Genomic DNA, 19,163 nt, shown 5'->3' with positions numbered 1-19,163 from the left:
TTGCCGTGTGTTACCAAAAAATCTCAAGTCTACAGAGGTTTTAGGAGTTTTTCTTTTAGGAAGCATTTGCCATTTTAGTCTTTAGATTTCCCTTTTTCTGTGGATGGGACGTACTACAGTAAAGGAATCTCAGGCTGCAAGCTGGGAGATGTGGGTGGGAGGGTTTCTGCTATGCTGAGATGTTGGTGAGGCTTCTTGCAAAGTCTAGCTACATGGCAGTTGTTTTTTGGTCAGGGAATTTAAGGTTTTGTAGAAGCACATGGTTGTTTTACAGTGTTCATAAGTTGGCTATGTTTCTGACTCACCTGGTGGTGTTGCAGAGTTACTGAGCTCATGAGTTAGTTTCACTGTTGGTAAAATGAGGTAGTGATAGCAACTTCATCGTACTTATAAAAAGTAAGTGGTTATATATAAAGATTTCACAGTAATTGATATGCAGAAGGTCCATCGATACATTTGTATAATGTACAAGTATCCAATTTTGTACATTTTTGTACAGTAAGAACTGTGTTGAGTTGTGTGTATGAGTATGTTATGAGCAGGTGTGTGCACATGTATGGTGTGTGTGCACATGTATGGTGTGTGTGTGTGCATGTATGCATGTATGCACTGAGGAGATCTTGGGAACCAGAGATAAATCTAGAACTGCTATTGTCTTATAAAGAGTTTGATTTATGTTGTTGTATTATGCCTGACTATCCACACACACACACACAAAATCATGCCATCTGTAAATAGTGACCTTTTCCACAGTCGTATTATTTTGAAGTGTATTTCTTCTAGTCCCACTTTATTAAGAGTTTTTATCATTAGTAATATGACAAATGCCTTCTCTTCATCTATTGATGTGATCACTGTTTTTTTTTTCCCTTTCATTAATATGGTGACTTTTTGATGTAATTCTTTACGATAGATGTCAAAAATTAGATTATCAGGCTCTAAAGGAGACTGGATATTTTGCAAAACAGCTTTCTGAAAGTGTTACAAATAAGTCCTTTGCATTGGAAATGTCCTAATATAGACTGACGATTACTTATCTGGACAATGTGAATGAAATTCAAGCAGCAGCTCACTGATGAGCTAGAACAGGTGAACTTGAAGACCTAGGGAGTCCATGAAACCACCACTTTTAACCTATATCTCTAAATATCTATTTATTAGTGATCCATTTAAGGCCCTTTAATGACAGACAGGCATAAGGTATTGGGCTGATAAGTTAGACACCCATGTCACCCTCTGTCTTTACCTTTCATTCAATGTCATTAGCTCCCTCTGGCAAGGTTTCTCCCATTGGAATCCTTTTTAGATAGTTTTCCTGCCTCTGAGACATTTCAGCCCTTTCACTATTTTAGGAACACATTTCTAAATCATACAAGGTTTTGCTGACACAAGGACCATAACACCTTGCCAAGAGGAAATCTCCATGAATAAATTGAGAGAGAAAGCCTGTGAAATGTGTGTTAGAGCAGCTGCTCTGACTTCCCCAAATTAAACACAGTTTGAGGGTGAGGATTCCTGCCTCTCAGGGCCAGAGGATGCTTTAGTGTGTGGAGTTAGCCATATAAATGGCGCCCCGAGCCCTCGGGCAGCCTTGGGCTTGGAGAAGCTGGCCAGTTTATGTTGCTGGCTTGTCACTTTCATCACTTTCACTGGATGCTCTTATCACCTATATCTTTCTTTTTAAAATATTTATTGGGGGGTATACAGGTTCATTTCAATCTCATGCTGCTTTTCAGAGGTGTTAAGGAGCATAATACTCTGACTTAATTATTCAACTTCACTCAGAAACAATCTCCTAGATCCCTTTTGTAACTACCCTAATGTTACAAGATGGCAAAGAATTTTGGATGATATAAATCCTGGGACTGAAAATACACCAAAAGATTAAAAGTGAATATACATTTTATCCCCAAAACTTTACTTCTTCCTGGAGAAATAATGAGAGAGATTTTCAAGTGTGCCTAATTGTAACTCTCTAAAATATCCAAAATCTGGACTTGTTTCAGGTGTTCCTGAGTAGGGACTGTTTATGAGACATACACCTATGCAATTAAGAATGATGTCATAGACAAAAATTGAGAGGTATGGAGAACTTTATGTTACTAGTGAAGGGACAAAATCATTGCTTTTTTTTGGCTAAAAATATATATGTATTTTTAAAGGGTACATTTGGCATAGATATAATAGTATTAATGGTGTATTATATGTCAGGCACTTTCTAAATTGTGTTACACCTGTTCATTTATTTTATCCTTAACACACTGTATGAGACAATAGTTCCCTATTTACAGATGAGGAAAACTGAGGCACAGAAAGCTTACCTAAATTGATCAAGGTTAGAAAGTAGAACAAAGACTCATTAGGAGGAAAACTTAACTAAAAGCCTGAACTGTTAACCACAACACTACTTTCACAGACTGAAAAAGTCCAATCTTGAAAGCTAAAGTGACTACAGATATTTGTTAAAATAACAGATTTTTTTTGGATGGAATTTTTGTCAGCATTTCTAAAAATGATAATACTTGTGATAAAACCTATTATAAAAAATAAAGAATTCGGAACCAAAAGTATGTAGTAGCTCCCCAGTTAGTCTTCTCAATTAACATTAATTTGACTAAAAAACAAACAGAGTTTTCTGTGTGAATTGATCACTATTGGGTATGAAACAGCTCTGGGTCAGTCAGCTCACTGTCCCTCAGAGAAGTCAGGAGAGCAGAGCAAAGCTTCTCATTTTCATGTGTTCAGTTCTTAATTGGTTTCAAAGTGATGTTGACCTAGGCTGTTTATATTTAATAATTATATTGCTGTGTTGAAGCAGTACTGCAGAATGTTGTATCAGCAGTGCTTTTGTTCTCTAGAAAATATTTGACAATGTCTGGAGACATCTTGGGCTATGCTGACTAGGGCCAGGGGTGTTACTCCTGGCATCTACAGGACAGGGGGGGGCTAAGGATATTGATAAACACTGTGCAGCGCACAGGATATTCCCTCCAAACAAAGGGGTGCCTGCACCACAATGTCAGTAGTGTGGAGATTAAGAAATAGGGATGTCAGAGGTCATTTGGTCCAAATCCTGTTTTGCAGGTGCTAAGGTGACTCTAAGCTGCTCTCACTTCCCCTAACGGCTCTTCTTTCTAGCGGGAAGATGCATCTATAGCATACCATGCTGGGTCTGTAACGCAAAGTAGCAATGAAAAGAGCATGGATGTTGGGGTTAGATAGACAAGAAGAACTGTTTTGGGAACCCAGTTAAGCCACTTAGCTAAGCTGAGTGACTGTGGACAAATTACTTAATCTCTCTGAGCTTCAATTTCCTTATCTAAAAATGAGAGATAGCTCTCAGGCCCACCTGTCATTATGTCCTTTTAAATGTGAACACAAAACAAGACAAAAACACAAAAAAACTGGGACAACAATGTCTAGTTCCCAGGGTTGTTATGAAATGTAATTTTAAAATATCTACTCTAGAACTGTAATATAGTAGGCATGCAGTAAATGCTTATTTCTTTCCACTTTATCCTGAGGAAAAGTATTGTGATCATGTTAAATAGTAGTCGTAAAAAAACAAAGTTAGGTTCTTAAAAAGTAGCTTTGTCAACATTATCTTCTATGTCTGGCTGGATGAAGAATCAATATCTTTTCCTGTCTAGAACATTACCAACTTATAGTGTTACTGGAGAGGGCATACAGTGGGCCTCACCTGCGTATTTCTAAGAGAAAATTGAGCACTCATTGTAGCTCACTTCAGAGTGTTTACCTCCTGCTCTCCCTCCTTCCACAACTTTATTTCCTACCTGGCTTAGATAGGACTGGACGCTGTGATGATGATGATGGGACAGTGGTGATAGTTACAACAGTTGCTCACCCGTGTAATGTTTTCTATATGTCTAAATACAGCTAACATATCTCATGTTTACTGGAACCCTCTGAGGAAAACTGTGGCAGACTGAATAATGACCATCAAAGGTGTTTGTGTCCTAATCCCTAAAACCTGTGAATATGCTACTTTACATGGTAAAAGGGGTTGTGCAGAAGGGATTAGATTAAGACCTTGAGATGGGGGATCATCCTGGATTATCTGGGCAAGGCCCAGCCTAATCACATGGGTCCATAAAATCTGAAACCTGCTGCCATTAGAGAAAGACATGTTAGGATAGAAGCAGGCTTAGAGAGAGAGATTATGCTACTGGCTTTGAAGATGAAGGAAAGGGACCATGAACCAAAGAATGTCAGAAGCTACTAACATCTGAAATGCCAGAAAATTGATTCTCCTTTCGAGGTTCCAAAAGGATCCCTAACTCTGCTGATTAGCCCAGTGAGACCCAATCTGGACTACTCATTTCAGAGCTATGCTGTAACAAATTTATGTACTTCTAAGCCACTGAATTTGTAGTAACTTACTTAGTGTAGTAACAGGAAACTAATACTGAGGATAAGTCTCACCTTATAGATGAGACCAAGGCTCAGTGAGGGGAAGAAGCTTGAGAAAGTTTGTGCAGTAACCATAGGAGCCCAACTCAGATCCTCTAAGCTCATACCTGTTGCCACGCTGTTGTGCTGCTTATAAAAGAGCCTGGCAGTGACTGTTCCTACCTGCCTGCGCTTTGTGCCAAAAATGGAATTTGGTGAGCAGTTGGTAACAGTGTCTCAAAAGGCAAATACTCACTTAAGCTTCTGTATCTCTGTCCTATCAAAAAAAATTTTTTTTAAAGATTTAGTTATTTGTGCATACAGAACTGGGGTACAAGCCAGAGGCTCAGGAGTGGCGAGAGACTTCATCAGAGACACAGTGGGGAGCAGAACAGGCAGATTGACGAAGTACACTGCTGAGGGGAGCAGCGGGTGGGTTAGGAGAGGTCTGCCGGCCATGTGGGTCACCTCCAGGGCAGGTGGGAATCGAACTCATGCGGAAGTGGCTTTAGCTTCTCAGTGCTGTGCTTTAACCCGCTGCACCACCAGGGAGGGCCTGTCCTATCAAATTTAAAACCCTTTGAAAACTTTGAACTGCAGTAAAAGATGACCATTCTAGTGTCAAGCCTGCAGGCTAGCAGAGAGGGTTGGGGGACACAGGAACAAGGAGGCATTCATGGGCCAGGCTGGGGGGCTGGGAGGGAGGCAGGCAATGAGCTTCTCACTCCCTACATGTTTCGATGCCCCTTTTCTTGGCTCTCTCTGGCGTTATCTTTTGTGGCCTGGCATCTTCTGCACTCAGGCTGTTACAGGGCGCCCCAGTGTGAACTGAGCCACCTATCTATGGGGCCTCACCTGCATGCTTAAAATTCAGCTGTACTGCAGGTGCACACAACAGGGTCAATAATGGCTTTATTTACAAAAGGGGAAAAGAAAAGGAAACTACCCAGGGAAAGAGAGAGGGATACAAAGTAACTGGAATATCTTACTGCCTCAAAGTAACTGGAATTTCTTACTGCCTCTGCTGACTTGGAGCTCTGGTAACAAACTGAAAGCCCCGAGTCACAAGGTCCAGAGAGCATTGCCGGAGGGAGAGACCTCCGTAGCAAATGGTGCCCTATTTACCCCCCAAAGTCCTGAATGCCTGCTTAGCTGCGCCCTTGGGTCCTTGCAGTTCTCTCCCTGGTACTGCTGGGAGTTGTAGTTTCCAATCACTGGAATAGAGGGTGGAGTCCAGAAGGCTGGAGTAGGGGGTGGAGTCCACAAAACTGCAGTTCCTTTAGGACATCCTTCCCCTTAACAAGGCCACTCCTTTTATCCCTGCATTTAAGCTCAGGTGTGCACACCTGCACAGTGTTCATATCCATACGCCAGGTATCCACAATCAGACACTTGAGCCCCATACCCATATGCCTCTCTCTGGCATTAACACACTCAAGGCCATAGGTGACTGACACAGGGCATAATAGGGTAAAAAGCATAATGAATTCATTTACCCTACCACCATCCTGCCACTTTTGAACTTAAATTCCTTTTTTTATACCTTTGCTAGCAGACATTTTTAGGTTGTTCCTTTAAATTTTATAATCATGTTATGGTTTATAAAACACATTAGTATTTGTTATTTATTTGATTCCCATAGTAATTCTGTGTGGTAGATAAAATTGATGTCACTGAAGCTCAGAGGGTTTGCAGCCAAGACCACATAACTAATACATGTGAAAGCAGGGCTCTAGAGTTTCATCCTGAGTCTAAAACTATTTCCAATACATCTTATTTTGATGTTGATAGATTGTGTTCAAAAGCTGAAAATCTGCTGCTGTATTTTCATTTACATTGAGGCCAACCATTACCTCCTCCTCTTAGAAAATTATTATTCAGTCTGATAATGATGCATGAGTGACTTCAAGAGCATATCTATCAATCCCAGTTACAAACCCTACATAGTAAATCTCAATATCAAAGACAAGTAAAATCCAATTTGGCTCTTGGCTTTTATTTGTCATTTTTTCTAGCAAGTTATTCATTAGTCTGTGGCAGTTGCTAAAAGCCACTGTATTTACAATACTAAACTCTCTTATATGACTGGGTCAGAATCAATTTAGTGTATGCATGACAAGTAAGTCCAGAGCATGAGGAAATTCTGTGTAATATGTAAATTTTTCTGTTTGAATTAAAACTTCATTGATGGGAGATTTTAGTAGTGTTATAGCTTGATCGCACTCAGAAAAGTCAGAAATGCTGATCATAAAATAACTGTGTCTGCATCAGCTAATTAATACATTAAAAATCTTCTACAAAGGACTTAAAGTGTGCCAGAAACTGTGTTAGCTATGAGAGAATCTGAAAGCAAATTAGATACAGTTATCACTCTCAAGAAGTTCACAGAATTCTAGTGGAATACAGATCATAAAATATAAACCTTAAGTCAATTTGGTTGTAAAGGGTACATCAATCTTTTGCAATCCCACTTTTGTATAAAGTAGGAGGCTGAGCGTAAGCAAAGAACTGAACAAGCAAAGGAACTGAAGCACAAGGAATTTCAGGAACTGCAAATGAAGGTATAAAGTGTGTGTGTGAGAGAGAGAGAGAGAAAGAGAGAGAGATATGTGTGGTCATAGCAGGGGATGTAGGTGGGTTCAAATAGTTAATATGAAACATTAAAATGTTTTAAACAGAAGTTGCCAGAAAATTTAAATGTGGTGTCCTTCAAGATGGCAACAGGGTGAAGACATGGGCTTGCTTCCCCCAGATACAACAATCTACTGTAAAACCAAACCAACAAAGCCTTGAGGGAAAAGTGGCTGTCCAGAGCATACAACAGGAGCCTCAGTCCAGAGGCAAGGGGCAAGAAAACTTGATGTTCACTTTTCACCTGGAGGGAGGACCAGCTGCTGACAGACACCCTGTAGTCAGTGACTTAGGCACACACAAACACTGGGGTTCCTAGACCTGCCTCTGCATTGGATTGGGGTACAGGGGCAGCAACCCAGGAATGGAGGGCTCATTGCTGGGGGTGCTGCAGAGATGGGGACACAGAGCAACACTGCTGGTTTGGGTCTGAAGCTTTTAACACAGAACAGCTGTAGTCTGAATCAGAGTGACTGGATTTTCCTAAAGAAGAAGCTACTCCCATTGAACCCCAAGCTGAGGTACCTAATGAAACACCTGAACAAAGTAGAGCTGAAACAGGTACCAACAGTGGGAGCAGACACCCTGGGATGAGACTCTGTACTGAGGAAGAGAACTAATTCCAGCCTGGGACACTGTGGTGACAGAGCTGCTGGAGGAGGGGGTCATGGTGAGTCCTGGCTCAGGGCTCTCATACCCACGGCACAGCAGTGAGTTTAGGTTCCTGAATCTACTGGAGTTGATCTTTTGTTCTCCCCTCTTTTATACCTTCTCCTTTCTCCCAGGCCCACATTTACTTAAGCAAGGGTTAAAGATTTATACTTATTAAATCTTACAAAAATTGGGCCCTCCCTGGTAGCACAGCGGGTTAAAGCACAACACTAAGAAGCTGAAGCCACTTCAGCAAGAGTTTGATCCCCGCCCCGGAGATGAACCACATGGTGCAGCAGATCTCTCCTGACCCGCCCGCTCCTCCCCTCAGCAGTGTACTTATCAGTCAGCCTGTTCTGCTCCCCACTCATCTCTGGTGAATTTTCTCACCACCCCTGCACCTCTGGCTTGTACTCCAGTTCTGTATGCATAAATAAGTAAATCTTAAAAAAAAACTGATAAAAATTGCAAGTGAGGAGGCAGAAGACACAGTAAAAAGGCTAGGGCAAAATCCCATAAAACCAACCAAAATACCCCAAACACTCTGAAAGGAGCCATGACTCAGCACAGTTGTGGAGTGTCACAGAGGGGGGATTCATGTCAAAAGTTCTAGCAATACTGATGGAACTAAAAGCAAACAAACAAGGATAGAAAACAACAGATAAGGACAAAGATAAGGAGAAGATGTGGCAGGTCCAATTTGTAGTTGATTTTAAAAATACCAATGAGAGCCTCAGCAGCAGGCAACAGAAACAATGGGGGGAATTAATAAGTTTGAAAACACCCACATTGATGAAAACAAGAATAGAACAATTTTAGTTCTCAGGACAAAACATTAATTTTCTGATTTTCCTTGTACGTCTTTGATGAGCTTTTCTCTTTTCTTCCATTTCTTTGATTTTCTTTTTTATGGCAATTTTCAATTCCCTCTCTGGTAGGGAGAAAAGAGCTGCCATGTCTTTGTGGCTGGTTTCTGGAGATTTGTTCTCTGGGGTGAAGTGTTCCCCTGAGGACTCAGAATGCCCTCTGCTATATTTCTCCATCTCCCCATTGTTAGCTTTCTAGGTTGTTGTGTGTTCATGTTTTAGCTGCAGAATTTCCACTTTTCCAGTAGATGGCTCTGTATAGCAGGGAGAATTTATCTGCAGCTGTCTCTTCTGGGGGTAGGGGAAGAAGGCACCGAGGTTTCAGTCACTAGTGAAAGCAGTGTGCAGGGACTTGTTTCTGGGTGCTCCCGGTAGCCTTCCTCTGTGTCAGACCCTGTGTCTCTTTAGTCTGCACGAGCGGCTTCAGTGCCTCGTCCCCCATCAGCCTGAGCTCTGAGGGCGGTGAGGCAAAGACCTGTGCACCTCTGTACTTTGTCTTCCTCACTGGGGGCCCTGCCCGCCTGCTTAATCCCAGAATTTCTGCATGTCTCCTCCGCCCAACCCCTCCCACTCCCCCACCCTCCCCAGTTAGGTCCACACTAAGCAGCTGTCCTTCCTGGGATTCATGGACTTGAACGCATTTCTACCCCAGCTACTGTCTCCGGGTGCCTCTTGCCACCAACATTTTACTGACAAATCGCTGCATTTGTTCTGTTACAGGGTAGCCCAGTGTAGACTGGACTGCCTGTCTGTGGGGTCTCATCTGCGCTCACAATTCAGTTATACTGCAGGTACACACAAAAGGTCAATAACGGGCTTATTTAAAAGGGGAAAGGAATAGGAAACAGCCCAGGGAAAAAGAGTGGGATACAAAGAAACTGGAATACCTTAGGGCTAGGCTGACTGCACAAACACACCAAGTCATGTGGTCTGGAGAGCCGTTTCCTGAGTGAGAGAGCGAGAGATGCAGTCTCGTCCTGTTTACCCCCCAAATGTCCCAGAATTCCTGCTAGCTCTGCCCTTGAGCCTTTGCAGTTCTCTCCCTGGTACTGCTGGGAGTTGTAGTTTCCAATCACTGGAGTTAGGGGGTAGAGTCCAGAAAGCTGGAGTAGGGGGTGGAGTCCATAAGACTGCAGAGTTCCTTTAGGACATCCTTCCCCTTAACAGTTCCATGTCAGTCACTGACAGCCAGAACATGCTGTAGTTTTACCCCAAGTCATGGGATCTTCTGAGTCCTTTGTCCCTATTTAGATTATTTAGATTTTCCTGGAAACAAAGGCAGGGTCCTCCTCCTCAGGACTTTTACCCACTCCCTTATTTTAATCTACTCTTTGGCTTCACTTTGCTCCTTGGATACAGGTAAAACTGATCTTTCACGTGCCTTCCCGGTTCCATGGTGATCCTGTCCCGCTACCCTCTAGCCTCCCCAGTTACTACCAGCTGTTTTGGTCACTAGCCAGTCACACTGGCTGACTCTTGTTCATTCTCTTGAGTTATCAAGACTCCCGCCTCAGAACCTTTAAATATTCTGAATCATCTACTTGGAATATACCTACACTTGTCACCTCATCAACATCTGTTCACCAATGTTTTTCTGTTAGAGCCCTTTTCACTGTTAAATTCTTCCATAACTCAAAACCATGTACAGTGTTGTAAACCAACTTTACCTCAGTGAAAGGTAAGAGTAAAAATCAAAAGTTCTAAGGAGATTTTCTATCTAGTGTTTTTCCTTCCTCCTTAGAGCTAAACTGTAAGCACCTGTATACAAACTGTGGCCCTTATATTTCGCATAGTTCGGGAGCCTAGTTTATTCAAGATACCACCTCTGACATCGAGTAAAACCTCTCATCTGGTCTCAGCAGCTCCTCTGCCCCCTCTATTTACTTATCTGCTAGGTTGGGCCACATTACCTATTTGCTCTTCATTTGGAGCAGAACCCTTCACTTTAAAGAATCTAGATGTCCTTGTATTTAACCTGGGAAAGATATTTACCTCTTAAAGTGTTAGGAGATTAAATTGGTTAAAGTTGGCCTAGATGCCTAGACCACATGCAAGTATAATCTGACTAGTTTTGCAAACTCAAAATTGGAATCTTTTTTTTTAAGACTTATTTATTTATTCGTACAGAACGGGGGTACAGGCCAGAGATGTGGAGGGTGAGAGGCTTCACCAGAGACAGAGTCGGGGGCAGAACAGGCAGATGGACGAAGTACACTTCTGAGGGGAGCAGCAGGTGGGTCAGGAGAGGTCTGCCACACCATGTGGTCACCTCCGGGGCAGGAAGGGATCGAACTCATATGGAAGTGGTTTAAGCTTCTTTGTGCTGTGCTTTAACCCACTGCGCCACCAGAGAGGGCCTGGAATCTATCTTTGGAGAAGTTTTCACTAGGTGTGCAACATGATATTAACTCCTATCCTTAGAAATAGCTGAGTGCCCTTGAAAAGTTGTTTTGTTCTCATCTTTATAAATGTTGAACACTCAGGCTATGTGGCATTTTTCCAGATTATTCACAGAAAGTGAGAAAGAGAATCTAGAAAACAGAAGTTAACTCTTTGGAACTGCCAGTCTTATTTGCACTTCACCCCAACTTGACATTAATATGCACATTTTGTACTGAAATTGTTTTCTGTTATTAAAACCTGAATCTCATTATTTACCAACTAACAAGGCCTTTGTGAAGGATTTTAGTCCTTTGCTCTTGTTTTCATTTTTTAGGTTTTACTTGTGCTTGGCTGGTTTTATTCTTTAGGTATCTTTGTTAAAGTCACTATCCAAAAAAAGTCATTTTCATGTGAAATATGATTTAAAGAATGGCTTTTGTAATATATTCCCAGATATTCACTATGGGAAAGGAGTGACATTTAGCATTTATTATGTCATTTCATCATTTTAGGACATTTTTCTTTTATAAAAACAATGCATGTTCAGTATAGAATATTTGGAAAATATAGATAAGCAGAAAGCAAGTATTTGAATCTTCTGTCCCTAAAAATAATCACTGTTGCTATTTTTATATTTTTATGCACATAAAAACCATAAGAAACATGAACACACACTCATATTAATTAGCACACTCAAGTTCAAGAACTTCCAATAGTCATCTGGTTTTTAAAATGTACTCTGCTCAACAATTAATTGTGATCTCACATGAACTTTTATCAAGTTTTATAATTTTGTCATTGGCTTACCAGGTGATTTTCTGGCATTTGTCAGATGGATTTTTTACCTACAAATAATATTTTGACCTCAATTTTGTAAATGTTGATACAGCTGGTTTTGTTTTTCTAATTGCATTAACTTTCCTGAACAATATACTTGTGCTAATATTAACTTATTATGTTCTTGACTTTAATGGAACTATATGTTTTGAATATATGTGTGTGTGTGTATGTGTGTGGTATTGGTGAGTGTCAGCCTTGAGGTGAAAGGGTCCTTGAGAGTCTGTGATTGATTAGTAAGTAAGTAATAACCTTCAATGAAGATTAGGGGAATAAATTACTAATAAACAAATTGTTCCAGCTTTGGGGAGTTCAGAAATGATTAAAGATGAGGGAAAATGAAAGGTTGACTCACTACTACCCTTTCTGAGAACATAGCAGCTGGTAGAAATTCACTTACATACTTTCTTTTTTTGGTGTTGAAAGGGAGAGCTGGGATATTGAAGAGAACAAATCACTTGGAATCTCCTTTGGTGTCTTGGAGCAAAAAATACTTGAAAGCAGCCTGAGGATCCATGTAGCAGTTAAATCAAGCAAAAGATGGGCCGCACAGCAGGGCTTTTGCACCCAGCAGAAGGTTTAGGAGTGGTCTGTGAGGGCAAGCCATGGCAGTGGTTCAGAGGCCAGACTAAGCAGAAGGTTCACAGGAGAAAGCAGATCCCTGTCACAGCTGTGTAACCAGTGCAAGGGAGAAATGCCACATGAAGTTTCCTTGCGACAGCTGCCACTGGTTCACTGAACTGTGATGGAAAGCTAGATAAAGCTGCATTCAGGCTTAAGGAATTCTTACAGCAACCAGATGGCAGTAAGGGAAAACCTAACACCTTAGGTTCTAATCCTGCGTGAGCAGTTAAAGAAAACCAGTGTGAGGGTCTTTAAAAAATAGGGTGAACAACAAAGGCTTTAATATTTAGAGGAAACAAAGCTTAGCCATGGGGTTTAGAAAGTATTTTGATAACATCTGTTTTGGGGATTAAGTAAATTTATAGTATTTTATCAACATTATGAAGAAAGGTCAATGACAACATATGAGCACACTATTGATATGAAGAAAAGAGCTTGAATGGCAAACAGAAATAACGGGACTAGAGTTCAAGCAAATTAAATATAGATTTCAGGTTTCAAATTAGAATTAGAGCACACAGGCAAAGTATATTTTAGAAAATTATGCAAGCTATACAGAGGACAATTTTGAAGTGTTTTCATGGAATATGGAAAAAAGTTATAAAATTGTAAAGTGATAGGAAAATGGTAAAATATAAATAAATGCGAGAGAAAGCGATCAGGACAAATGGAACATAAGTGGATTTAAAAATTTTTTACTCACTGGAAAATCACTAGATTTTGTAGGTCAAAAGACTCACTGTGTCTAACATGAAAATCCTGGTAAGATGAATGAATTTCAGGAATAAAGGAAGAGTCTAGTGAGGGCCAGACCTCTTGAACATTCCGTTTTCCACGATAGATTAATAACATTTCTAAGTGACTCTGATAGGACTCAGAGAGTAAAGTGGTCAGACCAAATAGGAAGTCAGCAGGTATCAGGGTTTTGCTTGGCTTGACTTCTCACTAATAGGATGGGGTCACTTCAAAAATAATGGGGAATAATGTCAGGAAGGGGACCTCAGTTATGCTGAATACAAGGACTGTACAATCACAGAAAGATGGCTGTGCCTTCTCAACACAGGACTGGTTTGTAACAGACAACTGCTGAGATTTCCTATGGCCCCAGCTTCCTTCTTGGGTTGCTAGATTTTGGAACTTCCCTCCACTTTAAGAATTAAGAGGAATTTAGTGGTGTCCAGGCTATCGGGAAGGGACTCCCTGATAGACACCAGTTTATCAATTAACAGGAGTTCATTGATGCAATATCAGAACAGGAACTGAGTTAAAAATGCAGCCATCCTGGAAAAGACAAAAAATGTAGGGAAATGTACATAAAACATATTTTTAGTGTCATTAAAAAAGTGCAAATTATAGCCACAATTAGATATCACTAATCACATACTAATCACCCACTAGAATGGGATTAACATCTAGTACTGACAAGAATTTGGAGAAAATGCACATGTTACTATGTGAATGGAAATAGCATAATCATTTGGGAAGGCAGTTTAGCAGATTCTTAATATTTTAAAAATAGGCTTTCCAGATGTCCTAACAGTTAGACTTTTATATCTACCCAAGAAAAGGCTTGTACACAAATATTAATGATGGTGTCATTTATAGCAGTTCAAAAGTGAAAATGATGCTGAGGCCGGTTACACCATGGGGGAGCCCTCAGTTAACACAAAGAAATAAGCTCCTGATCTACACCACAGAATAGATGAGATTTAGAAGCCTGGTGCTCTCCCTCCCCTGTCCTTCCAGTATCTTCAGTTGGCAACACCCAGCCCTGGAGGTGCCCAGTATCTTCCTTTGCCTTCTTGCACTCAGCTTTCTGGTCTTGTTAGTAAAGAGCCAAAATCTGATCAAATTGGTGACTGTTTACAACTTTGATTGCCAATCGCACCTGTCTAACCACCCCAGTTTCCTCAGCAGTTCAAACTCCTCGTCCATTACTTTTTCATTCTTTCCTACAAGTTTTCAGCCAATTAAAATACCTTCGATTTATAAAGAAAGTAGATGTTTTCAAATAAGACTTTGTGGATCTTCACTAAATTTAAATTTGTTAAATTGCTGTTTACTCATCATTTTTAAAAAGGTTTATTTATTTATGCATACAGAACTGGGGTACAGGCCAAGGCTCAGGGGCGGTGGGGGCATTCACAGAGACAGAGTGGGGGAGTAGAACAGACTGACTGAGGAAGTGCACTGCTGAGGGGAGCAGCGGGAGGGTCAGGAGAGGTCTGCTGAGCCATGTGGTCACCTCCAAGCAGAGATCAAATGCATGCTGAAGTGGCTTTAGCTTCTTAGTGCTGCGCTTTAACCCACTGCACCACCAGGGAAGGCCCTTTACTCACCATTTTTCTTTCATCCTTCCCACTATTTGGAAGAGTTCTCAGCTAAGATTTCTACCTGCATACTGCAAATAGTAGTGGCCAGTTCTCTACCGGTGTGGAGTTTATATTCTAATGGGAGGAGAAAGCATTAATTCTTTGGGAAAACACTTTTTCTAAATCATAGACTATACATCAATTAATCTTTGACTGAATGCTCCCAAAGTATCTAGAGCAACTACCCTGGGACTATTTGTCAAATTTACAATTATTTGTTTAGTGCGTTCTTTTTCTTTTTAGGAGACTGTTAGCTCCCTGAGAGCAAGGATTGCTTCATGCACACGACTATTTTGTAGCCCTTAGCCCAGTGTTTGGCATATAGTAAAGTCACAGCACAAATTGATTGGATATCTAACTGGACTCAATATCTGTATTAAACATGATTATTTCAAAGCGGTAAATGTATTACTGATAATTTTTCATATTTTTGTTTTCTACATTTTCTTTAACATCATTAAATCAGTGTCTTATACTAAAAAATCACAGATATAATTTAAAAACCTGTGGATCTGATTCCAAGGGATTTTTACTTACATAATCTTGAATTATTTTGCTTTTAATAAAGGTGAAAGGCATTAGTGAAATATTCTGCCTAGAATTGAGAAGCAATTGATAGGCAGTTAGGTGATGAAACCATATGCAAAAAAAAATCTGTCTTTCTACAATCAATGACAGAAAACTTGCAGTTACACTTCTAAAGGGACCGTGAAAGTATTCTAATTGGCATTTGGACAATTTATAGCTTATTGAAATATTTAGCCAGATTCCGGAGAGCAGGGCTATGGCATTATATGGATAGCTTTCTCACTATTCCCCATATAGTTGAAGAGTTCAAGGTGACTCTTTGTGACAGTGGTCCCCCAAAGAGTCAAGGTTGAAAGCATGCATAATGTGAAGAATTTGCTACTGCAGGGCCATGGACAGCATAGAGGAAATGCACTGCAGTGCCATAGTTTTATGTGTTACTAGTATCATGATATTATAGGTGAATTAGTTTTAATTTCACTGTAAAATTCCTTTATTAACTATTAGCAAGTTTGAAAAGCTATTTGTTCACTTGCCTACACTGTTTTTATATAGCATCTAATCTCTGGCTTTTCTTAATGACTGTTGACATTGCTGTAAACTAGATCACTTAATCAGTGGTTGGCATAAAATAGAAAATCACTCTTTATGCTGTATTTCATTTTGCAGATACACAACTCCACAAACTGTTTTAGGAGAATAAAAAGTCCAAAAAAAGGGAAATTATCAAGCTTTTACTATGATGCCGACAGAAGTCTGTCAGTTTCCTTCAATATACAGTGCTCTTTGGATAAGCTATACTGAACTCTTCGCTTATATAATTCTGGTTACAATACATTTTACTATATTGTTCTTGCTTTTAGTGTTATATTGAGCCCTCCTCTGTTATAGAATGCTATGTGAATAATGTATCTTTATTTAAAAATGCACTCATGTCATATGAATCATTTAGTTATGTGTTTGCAAATATCAGCCTTATTGATTAATCACAATGCTATATAGTGTAGCATAGGGCAAAAGAAGTCAAAAGAGCTGTGTTCTGATTCTAAATCTGTCTTCTGGATACATTAGCCTGCTCTTCATTTCAGATCAGAGAGGAGATTTGACCAAAGTCAAACTAGAGAACAAAGTCAAAGAAATAAAAAACAACAAAACCCAGTGTGTCGACACACATGATGTCTGGACAGGCTGCTTCTCATTTGATGATGAACAACAGCCACCACCTCAACAACATCTGCTAAAAGAACATGAAGATAATGGAAAAATTGTGGCAGAGGCAGGGGAAAGAAAAAAGGACATGGCTTGGTTCAGAGACTGAGGCCAAAATGGATGTGTGTTCACACACAAACGCACTCACACACACACACACAGCATGCCACGCATTAGGGAACTGTGTTTGTTTGTTTGTTAATAAGAATTGTAGCTGTTTTGAGAAGAAAAAGTATAACACAAGGAAATACTAGACGGAAATGAAAACAGAAGCAGTAATATAAACATGAAAGCAGAGAAATCACCTAAAAATGAAAAAGAGAATTGAAAAAAAAAAAGATGCACATTTTATTATTTTATTATTTACTAGCAAAAGACACCTAGATGAAGAAACAAATCTCAATGCATATGTGTTTAGCTTCCAAATAACATTCTTCTTGTTCAAAATTCTCCTTATGTTCGCTGCAGAACAGTGGGGTGCTGATTTCAAATTTCTCTGAAAAACTTTCCTATGAGGCAACTTTTGAGACCTCACAAATTTAATATTTACTCAAGTTAGATTTCATGTGTAAAGACAAAAGAAACACATTTTTAGATATGCAAAGTATGAACAGTTATGTAAAATGATTGGATGTTTTATTCTAGTATCCCAGTGTTGATCAAAACATGGTACAAAAGAACTTGTGGTTTTTGGAAACTAGTAAAACATAGGATTAAGGCAAATATTTATATAAAGTATTTATATAAAATTAGTAAGTTTTCAAGTTAAATACAAGTGTCTGATGGTTTTTTGAGTCAAATTCTCTTTTTTGAAAGAGAAAAGATATAATCATATAATTTTGTTAACAGTAATTTGGATCTAAAGTGTCACTTAAGGTGGGAGTGTTTGTGGTGAAAGCATTTATGTTTTACTCACACACACACAGTGCTTATGTCAGTACACTATTTGTTTATAGTTGATATTTCTTCTCAACTACAGTGTACATTGTGATTGGTTGTGCCATACCAGATGTTAAATGTTTTGCACAGCATCCAGATTGAATGAATAAATGGATAAATGAATTATTAACTTATGCCTTCTTTTATCCTCACTTTCATAGCTTTCTTTGGGGGTGTTTTTAGTCTCATATTTAAGCATCTTTGAGAAATGTATATTTCATTGAAATTCAAGAAAATTCTGCCCTTCCCTCACATAAAAACAATATTCTCTTTGGTGCAGTTTCTGATGAAATCTGCAATAGCAATAATGTTGTCTATGTCTTTATTTTTTTACAATATTATGATTTTTCTTATTTTCTTCTTGACATATGATATATAGTCTTCTAAAACTATGACTATTCTTTTTGAATCTATTTCTAGTTATTGAGTTGTGGACAATGCTAGATACCTTGGCCATTATAATTCCTTCCATGTCAGGAAGGAATGGCTTCAAGTGTTCTTGTCAACGCTAAGTGTATACATGTCTCATTTTAAAATTTTGTACATCCTCCTTTGGAACACATTGACTATTAAAATTGTAAGAGTTTTGGCCCTCCCTTGTGGCACAGCTGGTTAAAGCACAGCATTGAGAAGCTAAAGCCACTTCCTCATGAGTTCGATTCCCGCCTGCCCTGGAGGTGACCACATGGCGCGGCAGACCTTTCCTGACCGCCTGCTGCTCTCCTCAGCAGTGTACTTCATTGATCTGCCTGTTCTGCTCCCCACTCTGTCTCTGGTGAAGCCTCTCACTCTCCGCATCTCTGGCCTGTACCCCAGTTCTGTATGCATAAATGAATAAATCTTTTTTTTTAAAGATTTATTCATTTATGCATACAGAACTGGGGTACAGGCCAGAGGCTCAGGGGCGGCGAGAGGCTTCACCAGAGACAGAGTGGGGAGCAGAACAGGCAGATCTATGAAGTACACTGCTGAGGGGAGCAGCGGGCGGGTCAGGAGAGGTCTGCCAGACCATGTGGTCACCTCCCAGGCAGGCGGGAATCGAACTCATGAGGAAGTGGCTTTAGCTTCTCAATGCTGTGCTTTAACCCGCTGTGCCACCAGGGAGGGCCAATGAATAAATCTTAAAAAAAAAAAAAATTGTAAGAGTTTTTAGGCTTTGTCTTGTCATTAAAAAAGTGACTAGAATGAAGTTAATTCAAGGATTTGATTTAATTATGTTTAACTAGGTAATGCTTCGGCCAGTGACTAGCTTTCCTCTCCCTTTTCCAGAACCTTTTAATCAGGTTAGTTCACTTTTGAACAAACATATGCTTCCCTTTATAGCTAACATGTGCTGCATTTTTTGTCCAAAGCTTATTATTTGGATGTTTTAGGTTGTAGTCCAGAAATCTAAATTTCCTTCTATGATCCCATCTGCATAGCCAGCCTTTCACCCCCCACAGCCTCCAACTCCCAACTGCTAGCTGGAAGGAGGATTGACAACACCACCTGTGCCCCCTCAAATTCCTAATCTAGGCTCTCCAGTCTCAAAAGATGTTTCCTGGGGACTAATTTTTCATCTAATTAATTTATTAATTAATATTTATTGAGTAGTAATTGTGTACCCAAAACTAAGGTGGTTTTTTTTTTTTAAAGATTTATTTATTTATTCGTACAGAACTGGGGTACAGGCCAGAAATGCGGAGGGTGAGAGGAGTCACCAGAGACAGAGCGG

General features: G+C 39.9%; 1 pseudogene; it reads right to left on the bottom strand.

Moving 5' to 3' along the window:
• Window positions 1-19,163, bottom strand: part of LOC101619828 — a 149,197-nt pseudogene that overhangs the window by 15,015 nt on the left and 115,019 nt on the right.

The sequence above is a fragment of the Condylura cristata genome, unplaced genomic scaffold (genome assembly GCF_000260355.1).
Source record: "Condylura cristata isolate star-nosed mole 26May11 unplaced genomic scaffold, ConCri1.0 scaffold00006, whole genome shotgun sequence".
In the NCBI taxonomy this organism is placed as follows: domain Eukaryota; kingdom Metazoa; phylum Chordata; class Mammalia; order Eulipotyphla; family Talpidae; genus Condylura; species Condylura cristata.
This window is presented reverse-complemented; position numbering and strand designations above follow the sequence as displayed.